This window comes from Stegostoma tigrinum, chromosome 46 (genome assembly GCF_030684315.1).
Source record: "Stegostoma tigrinum isolate sSteTig4 chromosome 46, sSteTig4.hap1, whole genome shotgun sequence".
NCBI classification, from domain to species: Eukaryota; Metazoa; Chordata; class Chondrichthyes; order Orectolobiformes; family Stegostomatidae; genus Stegostoma; species Stegostoma tigrinum.
Window position 1 is genome coordinate 10,663,709 of NC_081399.1, and position 18,598 is coordinate 10,682,306.

General features: G+C 53.3%; 1 protein-coding gene across 1 annotated transcript in view; it reads left to right on the forward strand.

Moving 5' to 3' along the window:
- The window catches only part of LOC125449611 (ATP-sensitive inward rectifier potassium channel 10-like), a 55,762-nt gene continuing 37,164 nt past the window's right edge, over positions 1-18,598 (forward strand). The window contains exon 1 of the mRNA XM_048525454.2: positions 1-276. The gene's annotated coding sequence lies outside the window, so the exon portion shown is untranslated. The remainder of the gene's footprint in view (positions 277-18,598) is intronic.

Sequence of the window (18,598 nt, forward strand, 5' to 3'; positions counted from 1 at the left end):
GAACCGTCCTCCCGCTCTCTCTCTCTCTCACTCGCTGCCGTCCCACACATTTCCAGGCAGCCTCGACAACACTCTCCAAACTTTGAAAGTTCAACAAAACAGCTTTGCACATGTTGATGCTCTCGACGTGGGCCAGCCACGGGCAGACGGTCACATCGAAGTGAGAGGAGAGTTTCAGCGATACCAGGGGGAGAGGGGGATCTGCGCTGATAGTGTGAACGAACCCCAGCTCCTCACACAGCACCGACTCTCCGACAGACGATCCCAGTCCCTGAGGTAAGAGGGTTTCAGACCGCGATGCGGCCAAGGGATTGAAACCCCGTCCGCTCAACCTGTTAGCGTCAACGGAACAACATTGTCAAGCTCCCTCAACGCTGTTTGCCTGTCAAACACTCCCAGGACAGGGACAGCCACGGGGTTAGATACAGAGTAAAGCTCCCTCAACCCTGTCCCCCATCAAACAATCTGGGGACAGGGACAGCACGGGGTTAGATTCAGAGTAAAGCTTCCTCTACACTGTGCCCAGCGATCAAACACTGCCAGGTTTAGTTCAGCAGGAAACTTGCCATGTTAGTCTTGATAAGGACCTAAAAATGCCAGAGTTAGGTATTGGGGGAGGCCTTTCTGCCCCTCGGGCATGTGGCCATTCAGTACTATCTCGACTTGACCTTGCCGCAACATTCAAGCCACTTTCCATCACCATTTGATTCTTTCCTTATTAATAACCTCCCCACCTCATCCACAAATGTGGGTTATCTAGCATCATCACATCCTCTCTGAAGGATTGAATTCCACACACTGTGAGATGCAAATTCCCCACATTTCTATACATTATCTTCCAGCAGTTATATTCACACTCAAATATCTCATTCCAGTTTGCGGCGAATCAACAAACAATCACGGTACATATCGTTTCGAATCCCCCCGTAATATCGCACGTACCTCAAAACATCCATGTCATTATTCGCAAAACTATTAACGGGACAAAATATCATCGTGAGACACAGCGTTTAATGGTGCAAACTGACATGCACGGGACGGACCACTGTAGGGTCCATGCTGAGGGAGAGGGCACTGTCAGAGGGTCAGTGCTGAGGGAGAGGGCACTGACGGAGGGTCAGTGCTGAGGGAGAGGGCACTGACGGAGGGTCAGTGCTGAGGGAGTAGGCGCTGTCGGAGGGTCAGTGCTGAGGGAGTGGGCACTGTCGGAGGGTCAGTGCTGAGGGAGTGGGCACTGTCGGAGGGTCAGTGCTGAGGGAGCGCCGCACTGTCGGAGGGTCAGTGCTGAGGGAGTAGGCACTGTCGGAGGGTCAGTGCTGAGGGAGTGGGCACTGTCAGAGGGTCAGTACTGAGGGAGTAGGCGCTGTCGGAGGGTCAGTGCTGAGGGAGTGGGCACTGTCGGAGAGTCAGTGCTGAGGGAGTGGGCACTGTCAGTGGGTCAGTACTGAGGGAGTAGGCGCTGTCGGAGGGTCAGTGCTGAGGGAGTGGGCACTGTCGGAGAGTCAGTGCTGAGGGAGAGGGCACTGTCAGAGGGTCAGTGCTGAGGGAGTAGGCACTGTCGGAGGGTCAGTGCTGAGGGAGTGGGCACTGTCGGAGGGTCAGTGCTGAGGGAGCGCTGCACTGTCGGAGGGTCAGTGCTGAGGGAGAGGGCACTGTCAGAGGGTCAGTGCTGAGGGAGTAGGCACTGTCGGAGGGTCAGTGCTGAGGGAGTGGGCACTGTCGGAGGGTCAGTGCTGAGGGAGCGGGCACTGTCGGAGGGTCAGTGCTGAGGGAGCACCGCACTGTCGGAGGGTCAGTGCTGAGGGAGAGGGCACTGTCAGAGGGTCAGTGCTGAGGGAGTAGGCGCTGTCGGAGGGTCAGTGCTGAGGGAGTGGGCACTGTTGGAGGGTCAGTGCTGAGGGAGAGGGCACTATTGGAGGGTCAGTGCTGAGGGAGTGGGCACTGTCGGAGGGTCAGTGCTGAGGGAGCGGGCACTGTCGGAGGGTCAGTGCTGAGGGAGCACCGCACTGTCGGAGGGTCAGTGCTGAGGGAGAGGGCACTGTCGGAGGGTCAGTACTGAGGGAGCACCGCACTGTCGGAGGGTCAGTACTGAGGGAGTGGGCACTGTCGGAGGGTCACTGCTGAGGGAGCACCGCACTGTCGGAGAGTCAGTGCTGAGGGAGTGGGCACTGTCAGAGGGTCAGTGCTGAGGGAGAGGGCACCGTCGGAGGGTCAGTGCTGAGGGAACGCCGCACTGTCGGAGGGTCAGTGCTGAGGGAGCGGGCACTGTCGGAGGATCAGTGCTGAGGGAGCGGGCACTGTTGGAGGGTCAGTGCTGAGGGAGCGGGCACTGTTGGAGGGTCAGTGCTGAGGGAGCGGGCACTGTCGGAGGATCAGTGCTGAGGGAGCGGGCACTGTTGGAGGGTCAGTGCTGAGGGAACGGGCACTGTGGGAGGGTCAGTGCTGATGGAGCGCCGCACTGTTGGAGGCTCAGTGCTGAGGGAGAGGGCACTGTCGGAGGGTCAGTGCTGAGGGAGCGCCGCACTGTCGGAGGGTCAGTACTGAGGGAGTGCCGCACTGTCGGAGGGTCAGTACTGAGGGAGTGGGCACTGTCGGATGGTCGGGGACTCTCAGGGGGATGTAGCACTCTGTATCAGTTTTCTGGTACTGAGTCTCGATCTAATGGAACGAGGTGTACACCAGGTTCCAGGCGATCGCTGGGAATAGGGGACCCTCCAGCCAGAGCCACAGAGTGATGTTTCTGCAGCTGAACGTGAAATATCAGAAATGTGTGTTGTCTTCCTGGTGCCAAGGTCACCGACATCTCAGAGAGGGTGCAGAATATTCTGAAAAGGGACAGAGAGCAGAAGGAGGTTGTTGCACACGTTGGAACCGATACCAGAAGACAGCAAAAGGATGAGGTCCTGAGGAGAACTATCAGAAATCAGGCAGGAGGTTTAAAGTAGATCGGGATTAGTCTCGGTGCCGCGAGCTCGTGAGGGAGGGATGGAGAATCGAAGGATGGAGGAGATGAATGTGTGGCTGAGGAGTTGGTGCACAGAAAGATTCATATTGTTGGATCATTGGAATCTCTTCTGGGCTGGAACTGAGCTGCAGGTGTGTGTATGTATGTGTGAGAGAGTGTGTGTTTGTGTGTGTGTGTGAGAGTGTGTGTGTGTGTGTATATGTGTGTGTGTGTGCGATAGAGAGAGAGTGTGTGTGTCTGTGTGTCTGCGCGTGTGTGTATGTGTGTGTGTGTGTGTGTGTGTAAAGCTAGTGCAGTTGGGTAACGGAGCAAGTTCAAAGTTAGGGCTGGCAGGAACAGAGCGGAGAGAATGAGGTGGCCCCGATAAACTACACTGCATTTATTTCAAAGCAAGAAGCCCGTAAGGTGGATGAACTCAGGGCATGGTTTCGAACGTGGGACTGGAATACCATAGCAAATTACAGAGACGTGGCTCAGGGATGGACAGGGCTGGCAGCTTAATGTTCCAGGAAGGATAGAAATGGGGTGTGGGAGAGGCGTTTCTGATTGGGAATAACATTACAGCTGTACTCAGGGAGATTATTTGGGTGGAACTGAGAATTAAGAAAGGAAATGAACTCTTTATTGGTATTGTACTAAAGACCCCCCAATAGTCAGCAGGAAATTGAGAAACAAATTTGTAAGGAGATAACTGTGAGGGGATTTTAACTTTCCAAACATAGACTGGGACTGCCATAGTGCTAAGACCTTGGATGGAGAGGAATTTGTTGTGTGTATTAAAAAAATTCTGATTCAGAATGTGGATGTACTTTCTGGGGAAGGAGCAAAACATGATCTACTCTTGGGAAATAAGGCAGGGCAGGTGAGTGAGGTGTCAGTGGGGGAGCACTTTGGGGCGAGTGACCATAATGCTACTGGCTTTAAAATGGTGATGGAAAAGGATAGATCTAAAAGTTAAAGTTCTAATTTGGAAGACGGACAATTTTGATGGTATTAGGCAAGAGCTTTCAGAAGGTGATTTGGGGGTTGGTGTGGATGTTCGCACGTAAAGGGACGGCTGGAAATGGTGAAGCTTTCAAAAACGGATAGTATGTTCCTGTTAAGGTGAAGGGCAAGGCTGGTAGGTGTAGGGAGTGCAGTATATCTAGAGAAACTGAGGGTCTGGTCAACAAAAAGAATGAAGTCTGTACCAGGTAAAGACAGCAGGGAAGAAGTGAATCCCTAGAGGAATATAAGAGCTGGAGTACACCCAAGAGGGAGATCAGGAGGGCAAAAAGAGGGCATGAAATAGCTTTGGCAAATAGGGTTAGGGAGAATCCAAAGGGATTCTACAAAGACATTAACAACAAACGGATAACTAGGGCCACCCGTGTGTGGAAGTGCAGGAGATGGGTGAGATACTAAACAAGCATTTTTCGTCAGTGTTTACCGCGGAGATGGATGTAGGAGAGAGAGAATGTGGGGAAAACAAATAGCAACATGTTGAAAAATGTCCTTATTACGGAGAAAGAGGTGCTGAAGGCCTTAAAATGCATGAATCCCTGGGACCTGATCAGGGGCACCCAAGAACTCTGTGGGAAGCCCAGGGTAGAGATCACTGGGCCCCTCGCTGAGATATCTGTCTCATCGATAGCCTCATGTGAGGAGCTGGCAGACTGGAGTTTGGCTAGCATGGTGTCGCTATCTAAGAAGGGAGGTAAGGAAAAACCAGGGAATTATAGACTAGTGAGCCTGACATTGGTCGTGGGCAAATTGTCGGAGAAATTCCGAAGGGACAGGATCGGCACGCGTTTGGAAAGGCAAGGACTGATTAGAGATAGTCTACATGGATCTATGCGTGGGAAATCATGTCTCACTAACTTGATTTAACGTTTTGAAGAAGTGACAAAGAGGATTGATGACGGCAGAGCAGTGGGCATTGTCTATCTGTAATGCATTCGGCAAGGTTCCTCATGGCAGTCTGGCTAGCAATTGTTAGGAAGGGTATTGATCTCCTCTGATAATTAAAATCAAAACAGAAGCTCCCAATCTGTTACAGCAGGAGGAGACAGCCCTCTTCTCAGAATTAAACCTGAAACACTCAGAGAAGCTGACCTCACTTCAACTAATCTGTTCAGAATGAGTGATTAATTGGAACAAAATCCCTGATATTCACCTCATAAGCAATAAGCAACAATTTATTTATTTAACACTAACAGTGAACAAATTAACAAAACTGCTAACAAAGTGAGCAATTCCCCCCGAACTCCTAACTATTCCCTAACTGAACAAAATTCTCCTGGTATGCTATTCCAACAAAATGCAAGTCCCACTTATATAAACCCAAGCAATAATAAAAATAAATAATGACTTAGGATCTCAGAAGTCCTCATGGAACTGTCCCCTGGAATGCTCTGTGTTCTCAGCTGTCAGTCCAGTCATAGACACCTGTGCCATTCGAAAATCATAATTGTATTTTTTCTACTGCTCTCAAATCATAAACGCCTTTCTTCCACTGATCCTGCTGTTGGGGACACTTCCTCTGTGAATTCTTCTGTGAGGACTCTGAGCTAGAAATTCCGCAGTAGCTTTCATGGATAGATGTTGTTTTCTTGTCGAGTTTGCTGATTTTTTTTTGTGAGCGCTCAATGCGTATTTCTCAGATGGCAGTTCACTCTCACACTGGTTTTCAAAAACCCGCTCCTTATATACCTTGGATGACACATTAATTTTCTTACAATAGCATTGATCCAAGATTGTCAAAACCATCAGATTTAAATTCAGAGATAATGGGAACTGCAGATGCTGGAGAATCCGAGATAACAAGGCGTGGAGCTGGATGAACACAGCAGGCCAAGCAGCATCTCAGGGGCACAAAAGCTGACGTTTTGGGCCTAGACCCTTCATCAGCTCCCCCTCTGTGATGAAGAGTCCAGGCCCAAAACGTCAGCTTTTGTGCTCCTGAGATTTCAATTTAATTGGCTTTCAATCGTTAATTGCTTGGTTTAATTAATTGCTTGATTCCAGCTAGTTGCCAAAACATCAAAACATGTTGAAGGCTTCCAATCACACAGCCAATTGATAAATGTTTCCATTTCAGAATGGCTTGTACATCTTCAGCTACGTACAGATACATTTTTTCTCTGTATAAGTGTTCAAGCTTAGAAAAGCACATCATCTCTGAAAGGGACCACGTAAACTTCACCACCGCGGCCCCCCCAATGCCATCATTTTTTCAAACAAATCCTAGCTTCCTGCCTCCCAATGCACAAGTATGTTATACAAGTTTGTCAGACAAGGTTAAATCACATTGAACAGAGGGGGATACAGCCAACTGGACACAGAAATGTCTCAAAGGTAGGAGACAGAGGGTGGTGGGGGAGGGTTGCTTTTCAGACTGGAGGCCTGTGAGCAGCGGTGTGCCACAGGGATCGGTGCTGGGTCCACTGCTTTCTGTCGTTTATGTATGGATGGGAAGATAGGAGGGATGGTTAGTAATTTGCAGATGGCAGTGAGATTGGTGTTATAGTGGGCAGCGAAGAAGGTTACCCTCAGAGTACAGCAGGACCTCGATCAGATGGGCCGAGGGGTGGCAGATGGAGATTAATTTAGATAAATATGAGGGGCTGCACTTTGGTAAGGCACATCAGGGCAGGACTTATACACTTAACAGGAAGGTCCTAGGGAGTGTTACTGAACAAAGAGACCTTCGGTGGGGGGCGGGGGGGGAACAGGTTCATAGCTCCCTGAGAGTGGAGTCGCAGGTAGACAGGGCGGTGAGGGAGGTGTTTGGGACACTGGCCTTTATTGGCCAGTGCATTGAGTACAGGGAGCTGGGAGCGTCATGTACAGGATACTGGTGAGGCCCACATTTGGAATACTGTGTTCAATTCCGGTCTCCCTGCTACAGGAAGGATGCTGCGAAATTTGAAAGCGTTCAGTAATGATGAACAAGGATGTTGCCAGGGTCGGAGGGTTCAGCGACAGGGAGAAGCTGAACAGGCCAGGGCTATTTTCCCCGGAGCGTCGGAGGCTGAGGGGGTGATCTTATAGAGGTTTATAAAATAGTGAGGAGCAAGGACAGGATAAATAGACGAGGCCTTTCTCCCCAGGGTAGGGAAGTCCAAAACTAGAGGGGCATAGGTTTAAGGTGAGAGGGGAAAGGGACCTGAGGGGTAACTTTTTCACACAGAGGGTGGTGCGTGTATGGAATGAGCTGCCAGAGGAAGTGGTGGGGGCTGGTACAGTTACAGCATTTAAAAGGCACCTGGATGGGGACATGGATAGGAAGGGATTAGAGGGACATGGACCAAATGCTGGAAGATGGGGCCGGGTCAGATTGGGATGGAGCAGTTGGTCCAAACGCTCTGTTTCTGTGCTGCGTGACTCTGTGACAATGGAACATGGAGTAGTGCACTGTAAAAGCAGTAATACTGAGGGAGCGCCGCACTGTCGGAGGGTCAGTGCTGAGGGAGCGCCGCACTGGCGGAGGGTCAGTGCTGAGGGAGCGCCGCACTGGCGGAGGGTCAGCACTGAGGGAGCGCCGCACTGTCGGAGGGTCAGCACTGAGGGAGTGGGCACTGTTGGAGGGTCAGTGCTGAGGGAGTGTCGCACTGTCGGAGGGTCAGTGCTGAGGGAGTGTCGCACTGTCGGAGGGTCAGTGCTGAGGGAGTGCCGCACTGTCGGAGGGTCAGCACTGAGGGAGTGGGCACTGTTGGAGGGTCAGTGCTGAGGGAGTGTCGCACTGTCGGAGGGTCAGTGCTGAGGGAGTGTCGCACTGTCGGAGGGTCAGTGCTGAGGGAGTGTCGCACTGTCGGAGGGTCAGTGATGAGGGAGTGGGCACTGTCGGAGGGTCAGTGCTGAGGGAGTGGGCACTGTCGGAGGGTCAGTGATGAGGGAGTGGGCACTGTCGGAGGGTCAGTGCTGAGGGAGCGCCGCACTGTCGGGGGGTCAGTGCTGAAGGAGCGCCGCACTATCGGAGGGTCAGTGCGGAGGGAGTGGGCACCGTCGGAGGGTCAGTGCTGAGGGAGTGCTGCACTGTCGGAGGGTCAGTGCTGAGGGAGTGGGCACTGTCGGAGGGTCAGTGCTGAGGGAGCGGGCACTGTCGGAGGGTCAGTGCTGAGGGAATGGGCACTGTCGGAGGGTCAGTGCTGAGGGAGCGCTGCACTGTCGGAGGGTCAGTGCTGAGGGAGTGGGCACTGTCGGAGGGTCAGTGCTGAGGGAGCACTGCACTGTCAGAGGGTCAGTGCTGAGGGAGTGGGCACTGTCGGAAGGTCAGTGCTGAGGGAGCACTGCACTGTCAGAGGGTCAGTGCTGAGGGAGTGTGCACTGTCGGAAGGTCAGTGCTGAGGGAGCACCGCACTGTCGGAGTGTCAGTGCTGAGGGAGCGGGCACTGTCGGAGGGTCAGTGCTGAGGGAGTGGGCACTGTCGGAGGGTCAGTGCTGAGGGAGTGCGCACTGTCGGAGGGTCAGTGCTGAGGGAGCACCGCACTGTAGAAGGGTCAGTGCTGAGGGAGCGGGCACTGTCGGAGGGTCAGTGCTGAGGGAGTGGGCACTGTCGGAGGGTCAGTGCTGAGGGAGTGGGCACTGACGGAGGGTCAGTGCTGAGGGAGCGCCGCACTATCGGAGAGTCAGTGCTGAGGGAGCGCCGCACTGTCGGAGGATCAGTGCTGGGGGAGCACTGCACTGTCACCACATTGAGTCATATTAATGTCTACAAGAACTTATCTTGCTGTTCTGAATTACAGAATATCCCCCAATAGTTGGTGCTGTGATTTTGAATGCTTTGCCAACATTTGCATGAATTAAGTTGCAGATTTGTAGTAAGTGATCACCTGTCATCCTGTGTGTTGTCGATTCTGTGTGCAGTTTGAACACCTGCCTCTCTCTCACTCCTCCGTATCAAATCCTTCAAAATCTTCATTGACATTCCCTGTCATCTTTCTAAATCACAGAGAGAACAGCAAATTTGATCAGCCTCTTCTCATGTTCTGCCTTTCTGTGTGGCCCTCCTTATCTCTACCCCAAGGTGTTTTTGTCATTTTTGTCTCTCCCTCTCTGTCTCTCATCCCTCTCCGCATTTCTTTGTCTGTCTCGACCTCTCTCTGTCACAATTTTTCACTTTCTGTCTTGATCTGTATCCATCTGACCCTCTCTGTCTCCATCCCTCACTCTTTCCCCCGCCTCCTGTGAACTCTCACTCTCTGTCTCTCTTTCTCGCCCTGTCTCACTGTCTGTGTGTGTCTCACTCTCCCCTTTTCTCTGTGTTTTTCTCTACTCTATATCTCTCTCTTTGTGTGTGTCTCTCTCTTCTTTCTACTGCCCTCTATTCTCTCTCTCCATCTTTCTCTGTCTCTCTCTCTCACTCCCCATGTCACGCCTCCTTTTCGCTCTTCTCTATCTCAGTCACTCTCTCCACCTCTCTCTCCCTCTCTTTCTATCTGGCTTTCTCTCTCTGTTCTCTCTCTTTCTCACTCCCTCCTTGTCTTTCTCTCTCCCTGACCCTCTGTTTCTCTTGTGTCTCTCCCCTCAGTTTCCCCCTCAGTAAATTCTCAATCAGTATCCAATTTAATCTGCTCCCCCACCAGAATCACGAGGAACTTTCCCTCATCACAGCCACCTTCATCTCTGCTGCTGACACTTCTCCCAGTCAGAATCCGAAAGAAATCTCCCTTTGTTGCTGAGAACAGGGCTGGTCTTTGTCCTCCAGACTTCAAAATCAGCTCAGTCCCAGTGGCTGGAACAGCAGGAGGACTGATTTGTAAAGCTTACCGAGAGAGGGGGAGAAAGGGACAGAGAGAGGCAAGACAAAAGAATTCATTAATATGCCGCTATCAACGACTGAATTATCACTAAGTTGCGGGTTTGGGAGAGGAAGGCATTTGTGATAACAACACACACACACACACACACACACACACACACATACACACACAGACATACACACACACAGACACACACACACACAGACATACACACACACACACACACACACTCACACACATACACTCTCTCCTACACACACACAGACACATACACACTGACTGATACACACATGTACACACACACATACATGCATGCACACACACACAGACACATCCACACACAGACACACATACACACACACACACTCACAAACACACTCTCACATACATACAAACACACACACAGGCACACACTTTCACACACACTCACACACACACATTCCACTTTAAAAGTAACTCCCTTTTGTTTCACAAGCAGAAACTGCTTCTCCCAGGCTGTTCTGCCTGGCCCACTCATGGTTTTGGGAACTCCATCAGATCTCCTCCAGCTATTTCCATTGCTGAAGTTTCTAATCCCAAAAGAACCTTGTACATCATTCCAGCACCATCTCCAATGTGTTCGAAACTTCCAGATAATGTTTGTGCAACAAGTGGACTCAGTGCTTGGCAAGAGGTTTTTATTTTAAATCGCTCTCTGCACCCGTCCTGCCAACTTCAGAGATTGGCACACGTATAGACCCTGGTCCCTCAGCTCCACCATCACCTTGCGACCTCTATTTTATTTTGTCTTTCAATGTTCTTCCAATGAAAGTGCATGGCCTCACACTTCCCTTGATTGAAACTGATCTGACTCCGATCTGCCGGCTCTGATGAGTTGTCCAAGTCGTTTCAGACTTCTGCACTCTTTACAATTCTTCTGAGTTTAGTGTCAGCTCAAAACGTTGAAATTGTCTCCTGCTCAGCAAAGTCGAAATGATTGTACAGAATGCCCGACAGTGTGGAAGCAGGCCATTGCACCCGGTCAGTCCACAGCAACCTTCTGAAGAACATCCCACCACAACCCACCTCCTTCCTCATCCGAGCATGGTAACCCTTTATTCCGGACGGACAATCCACCCGAAGCTGCACATCCCTGGGGAGTATGGGACAATTTAGCACAGCCAACCCACCCTAACCCACACATCCCTGGGCACTATGGGACAATTTAGCACGGCCAATCCACCCTAACACACACATCCCTGGGCACTATGGGACAATTTAGCACGGCCAACCCACCCTAACCCGCACATCCCTGGCACTATGGGACAATTTAGCACGGCCAACCCACCCTAACCCACACATCCCTGGGCACTATGGGACAATTTAGCACGGCCAACCCACCCTAACACGCACACCCCTGGGCACTATGGGAAAATTTAGCACGGCCAACCCACCCTCACCTGCACATCCCTGGGCACTATGGACCAATTTAGCACGGCCAACCCACCCTAACCTGCATATCCCTGGGCAATATGGGACAATGTAGCACGGCCAACCCACCCTAACCTGCACATCCCTGGGCACTATGGGACAATTTAGCACGGCCAACCCTCCCTAACCTGCACATCCCTGGGCACTATGGGACAATTTAGCATGGCCAACCCACCCTAACCTGCACATCCCTGGGACACTATGGGACAATATAGCACAGCCAACCCACCCTAACCCGCACATCCCTGGGCACTATGGGACAATTTAGCATGGCCAATCCCACCCTAACCCGCACATCCCTGGGCAACATGGGACAATTTAGCATGGCCAACCCACCCTAACCCGCACATCAATGGCACTATGGGACAATTTAGCACGGCCAATCCACCCTAACCTGCATATCCCTGGGCACTATGGGACAATTTAGCACGGCCAATCCACCCTAACCCGCACATCCCTGGGCATTATGGGACAATTTAGCACGGCCAACCCACCCTAACCTGTACATCCCTGGGCACTATGGGACAATTTGGCATGGCCAATCCCTCCCTAACCCGCACATCCCTGGGCACTATGGGACAATTTATCACGGCCAACCCACCCTAACCCGCACATCCCTGGACACTATGGGACAATTTAGCATGGCCAATCCACCCTAACCCGCACATCCCTGGGCACTATGGGACAATTTAGCACGGCCAACCCACCCTAACCCGCACATCCCTGGGCACTAAGAGACAATTTAACACGGCCAATCCCACCCTAACCCGCACATCCCTGGGCACTATGGGACAATTTAGCACGGCCAACCCACCCTAACCCGCACATCCCTGGGCACTAAGAGACAATTTAGCACGGCCAACCCACCCTAACCTGCACATCCCTGGGCACTATGGGACAATTTAGCACGGCCAATCCCACCCTAACCCGCACATCCCTGGACACTATGGGACAATTTAGCACGGCCAATCCACCCTAACCCGCACATCCCTGGGCACTATGGGACAATTTAGCACGGCCAACACACCCTAACATGCACATCCCTGGGCACTATGGGACAATTTAGCACGGCAAATCCACCCTAACCCGCACATCCCTGGGCACTATGGGACAATTTAGCACGGCCAACCCACCCTAACCTGCACGTCCCTGGGCACTACGGGACAGTTTAGCACGGCCAATCCACCCTAACCCACACATCCCTGGGCACTATGGGACAATTTAGCACGGCCAACCCACCCTAACCCGCACATCCCTGGGCACTATGGGACAATTTAGCACGGCCAACCCACCCTAACCCGCACATCCCTGGCACTATGGGACAATTTAGCACGGCCAATCCCACCCTAACCCGCACATCCCTGGCACTATGGGACAATTTAGCACGGCCAACCCACCCTACCCGCACATCCCTGGCACTATGGGACAATTTAGCACGGCCAACCCACCCTAACCCGCACATCCCTGGACACTATGGGACAATTTAACACAGCCAACCCACCCTAACCCGCACATCCCGGGATACTATGGGACAATTTAGCACGGCCAACCCACCCTAACCCGCACATCCCTGGACACTATGGGACAGTGTAGCACGGCCAACCCACCCTAACCTGCACATCACTGGGCACTATGGGACAATTTAGCACGGCTAATCCACCCTAACCCGCACATCCCTGGGCACTACGGGACAAATTAGCACGGCCAACCCACCCTAACCCGCACATCCCTGGGCACTATGGGACAATTTAGAACGGCCAACCCACCCTAACCCGCACATCCCTGGGCACTATGGGACAATTTAGCACAGCCAATCCACCCTAACCCGCACATCCCTGGGCACTATGGGACAATTTAGCACGGCCAATCCCACCCTAACCCGCACATCCCTGGGGACTAAGGGACAATTTAGCACGAGCAATCCACCCCAACCCGCACATCCCTGGGCACTATGGGACAAATTAGCACGGCCAACCCACCCTAACCCGCACATCCCTGGGGACTAAGGGACAATTTAGCATTGCCAACCCACCTTAACCTGCACATCCCGGGATACTATGGGACAATTTAGCACGGCCAATCCACCCTAACCCGCACATCCCTGGGCACTATGGGACAATTTAGCACGGCCAATCCACCCTAAACTGCACATCCCTGGGCACTATGGGACAATTTAGCACGGCCAATCCACCCTAAACTGCACATCCCTGGGACACTATGGGACAGTGTAGCACGGCCAACCCACCCTAACCTGCACATCCCTGGACACTATGGGACAATTTAGCACGGCCAATCCACCCTAAACTGCACATCCCTGGGCACTATGGGACAATTTAACACGGCCAATCCACCCTAACCTGCACATCCCTGGGCACTATGGGACAATTTAGCATGGCCAATCCACCCTAACCTGCACATCCCGGGAGACTATTGGACAAATTAGCACGGCCAATCCACCTTAACCTATACATCCTAGGGCACTATGGGACAAATTGGCACGGCCAACCCACCCTAACCCGCACATCCCTGGGCACTATGGGACAATTTAGCATGGCCAACCCACCCTAACCTGCACATCCCGGGATACTATTGGACAAATTAGCACGGCCAATCCACCTTAACCTATACATCCTAGGGCACTATGGGAAATTTAGCACAGCCAATCCACCCTAACCCGCACATCCCTGGGCACTATGGGACAATTTAGCACGGCCAATCCACCCTAACCCACACATCCCTGGGGACTATGGGACAATTTAGCACGGCCAATCCCACCCTAACCTGCACGTCCCTGGACACTGTGGGACAATTTAGCACGGCCAATCCCACCCTAACCCGCACATCCCTGGCACTATGGGACAATTTAGCACGGCCAATCCCTCCCTAACCCGCACATCCCTGGGCACTTTGGGACAATTTAGCACGGCCAACCCACCCTAACCTGCACATCCCTGGGCACTATGGGACAATTTAGCACGGCCAACCCACCCTAACCCGCACATCCCTGGGCACTATGGGACAATTTAGCACGGCCAACCCACCCTAACCTGCACATCCCTGGGCACTATGGGACAATTTAGCACGGCCAATCCCACCCTAACCCGCACATCCCTGGCACTATGGGACAATTTAGCACGGCCAATCCCTCCCTAACCCGCACATCCCTGGGCACTTTGGGACAATTTAGCACGGCCAACCCACCCTAACCTGCACATCCCTGGGCACTATGGGACAATTTAGCACGGCCAACCCACCCTAACCCGCACATCCCTGGGCACTAAGAGACAATTTAACACGGCCAATCCCACCCTAACCCGCACATCCCTGGGCACTATGGGACAATTTAGCACGGCCAACCCACCCTAACCCGCACATCCCTGGGCACTAAGAGACAATTAACACGGCCAACACACCCTAACCCGCACATCCCTGGGCGCTACGGGACAATTTAGCACGGCCAACCCACCCTAACCGGCACATCCCTGGGCACTATGGGGCAATTTAGCACGGCCAGTCCACCCTAACCCGCACATGCCTGGGCACTATGGGACAATTTAGCACGGCCAATCCCACCCTAACCCGCACATCCCTGGACACTATGGGACAATTTAGCACGGCCAATCCACCCTAACCCGCACGTCCCTGGGCACTATGGGACAATTTAGCACGGCCAACCCACCCTAACCTGCACGTCCCTGGGCACTACGGGACAGTTTAGCACGGCCAATCCACCCTAACCCACACATCCCTGGGCACTATGGGACAATTTAGCACGGCCAACCCACCCTAACCCGCACATCCCTGGGCACTACGGGACAATTTAGCACGGCCAACCCACCCTAACCCGCACATCCCTGGCACTATGGGACAATTTAGCACGGCCAATCCCACCCTAACCCGCACATCCCTGGACACTATGGGACAATTTAACACGGCCAACCCACCCTAACCCGCACATCCCGGGATACTATGGGACAATTTAGCACGGCCAACCCACCCTAACCCGCACATCCCTGGACACTATGGGACAGTGTAGCACGGCCAACCCACCCTAACCTGCACATCACTGGGCACTATGGGACAATTTAGCACGGCCAATCCACCCTAACCCGCACATCCCTGGGCACTACGGGACAAATTAGCACGGCCAACCCACCCTAACCCGCACATCCCTGGGCACTATGGGACAATTTAGAACGGCCAACCCACCCTAACCCGCACATCCCTGGGCACTATGGGACAATTTAGCACAGCCAATCCACCCTAACCCGCACATCCCTGGGCACTATGGGACAATTTAGCACGGCCAATCCCACCCTAACCCGCACATCCCTGGGGACTAAGGGACAATTTAGCACGAGCAATCCACCCCAACCCGCACATCCCTGGGCACTATGGGACAAATTAGCACGGCAAACCCACCCTAACCCGCACATCCCTGGGGACTAAGGGACAATTTAGCATTGCCAACCCACCTTAACCTGCACATCCCGGGATACTATGGGACAATTTAGCACGGCCAACCCACCCGAACCCGCACATCCCTGGACACTATGGGACAGTGTAGCACGGCCAACCCACCCTAACCTGCACATCACTGGGCACTATGGGACAATTTAGCACGGCCAATCCACCCTAACCCGCACATCCCTGGGCACTACGGGACAAATTAGCACGGCCAACCCACCCTAGCCCGCACATCCCTGGGCACTAAGAGACAATTTAGCACGGCCAACACACCCTAACCTGCACATCCCTGGGCACTATGTGACAATTTAGCACGGCCAATCCACCCTAACCCGCACATCCGTGGGCACTACGGGACAATTTAGCACGGCCAACCACCCTAACCTGCACATCCCTGGCACTATGGGACAATTTAGCACGGCCAATCCCACCCTAACCCGCACATCCCTGGACTCTGTGGGACAATTTAGCACGGCCAATCCCACCCTAACCCGCACATCCCTGGACACTGTGGGACAATTTAGCATGGCCAACCCACCCGAACCTGCACATCCCTGGGCACGACAGGACAATTTAGTACGGCCAATCCACCCTAACCTGCACATCCCTGGACACTATGGGACAATTTAGCACGGCCAACCCTCCCTAACCTGCACATCCCTGAGCACTATGGGACAATTTAGCACGGCCAACCCTCCCTAACCCGCACATCCCTGGGGACTATGGGACAATTCAGCACGGCTAATCCCACCCTAACCCACACATCCCTGGGCACTATGGAACAATTTAGCACGGCCAACCCACCTTAACCGGCACATCCCTGGGCACTATGGGACAATTTAGCACGGCCAACCCACCCTAACACGCACATCCCTGGGCACTATGGGACAATTTAGCACGGCCAACGCACCCTAACCCGCACATCCCTGGGCACTATGGGACAATTTAGCACGGCCAATCCATCCTAACCCGCACATCCCTGGGCACTATGGGACAATTTAGCACGGCCAATCCACCCTAACCTGCACATCCCAGGATACTATTGGACAAATTAGCACGGCCAACCCACCCTAACCCGCACATCCCTGGGCACTATGGGACAATTTAGCAGGGCCAATCCCACCCTAACCCGCACATCCCTGGGGACTATGGGACAATTTAGCACGGCCAATCCCACCCTAACCCGCACATCCCTGGGCACTATGGGACAATTTAGCACGGCCAATCCACCCTAACCTGCACATCCCTGGGGACTATGGGACAATTTAGCACGGCCAATCCCACCCTAACCTGCACATCCCTGGGCACTATGGGACAATTTAGCACGGCCAATCCACCCTAACCTGCACATCCCTGTATACTACGGGACAATTTAGCACGGCCAACCCACCCTAACCTGCACGTCCCTGGGCACTACGGGACAATTTAGCACGGCCAACCCACCCTAACCTGCACGTCCCTGGGCACTACGGGACAGTTTAGCACGGCCAATCCACCCTAACCCACACATCCCTGGGCACTATGGGACAATTTAGCACGGCCAACCCACCCTAACCCGCACATCCCTGGGCACTATGGGACAATTTAGCACGGCCAACCCACCCTAACCCGCACATCCCTGGCACTATGGGACAATTTAGCACGGCCAATCCCACCCTAACCCGCACATCCCTGGCACTATGGGACAATTTAGCACGGCCAACCCACCCTACCCGCACATCCCTGGCACTATGGGACAATTTAGCACGGCCAACCCACCCTAACCCGCACATCCCTGGACACTATGGGACAATTTAACACAGCCAACCCACCCTAACCCGCACATCCCGGGATACTATGGGACAATTTAGCACGGCCAACCCACCCTAACCCGCACATCCCTGGACACTATGGGACAGTGTAGCACGGCCAACCCACCCTAACCTGCACATCACTGGGCACTATGGGACAATTTAGCACGGCTAATCCACCCTAACCCGCACATCCCTGGGCACTACGGGACAAATTAGCACGGCCAACCCACCCTAACCCGCACATCCCTGGGCACTATGGGACAATTTAGAACGGCCAACCCACCCTAACCCGCACATCCCTGGGCACTATGGGACAATTTAGCACAGCCAATCCACCCTAACCCGCACATCCCTGGGCACTATGGGACAATTTAGCACGGCCAATCCCACCCTAACCCGCACATCCCTGGGGACTAAGGGACAATTTAGCACGAGCAATCCACCCCAACCCGCACATCCCTGGGCACTATGGGACAAATTAGCACGGCCAACCCACCCTAACCCGCACATCCCTGGGGACTAAGGGACAATTTAGCATTGCCAACCCACCTTAACCTGCACATCCCGGGATACTATGGGACAATTTAGCACGGCCAATCCACCCTAACCCGCACATCCCTGGGCACTATGGGACAATTTAGCACGGCCAATCCACCCTAAACTGCACATCCCTGGGCACTATGGGACAATTTAGCACGGCCAATCCACCCTAAACTGCACATCCCTGGGACACTATGGGACAGTGTAGCACGGCCAACCCACCCTAACCTGCACATCCCTGGACACTATGGGACAATTTAGCACGGCCAATCCACCCTAAACTGCACATCCCTGGGCACTATGGGACAATTTAACACGGCCAATCCACCCTAACCTGCACATCCCTGGGCACTATGGGACAATTTAGCATGGCCAATCCACCCTAACCTGCACATCCCGGGAGACTATTGGACAAATTAGCACGGCCAATCCACCTTAACCTATACATCCTAGGGCACTATGGGACAAATTGGCACGGCCAACCCACCCTAACCCGCACATCCCTGGGCACTATGGGACAATTTAGCATGGCCAACCCACCCTAACCTGCACATCCCGGGATACTATTGGACAAATTAGCACGGCCAATCCACCTTAACCTATACATCCTAGGGCACTAT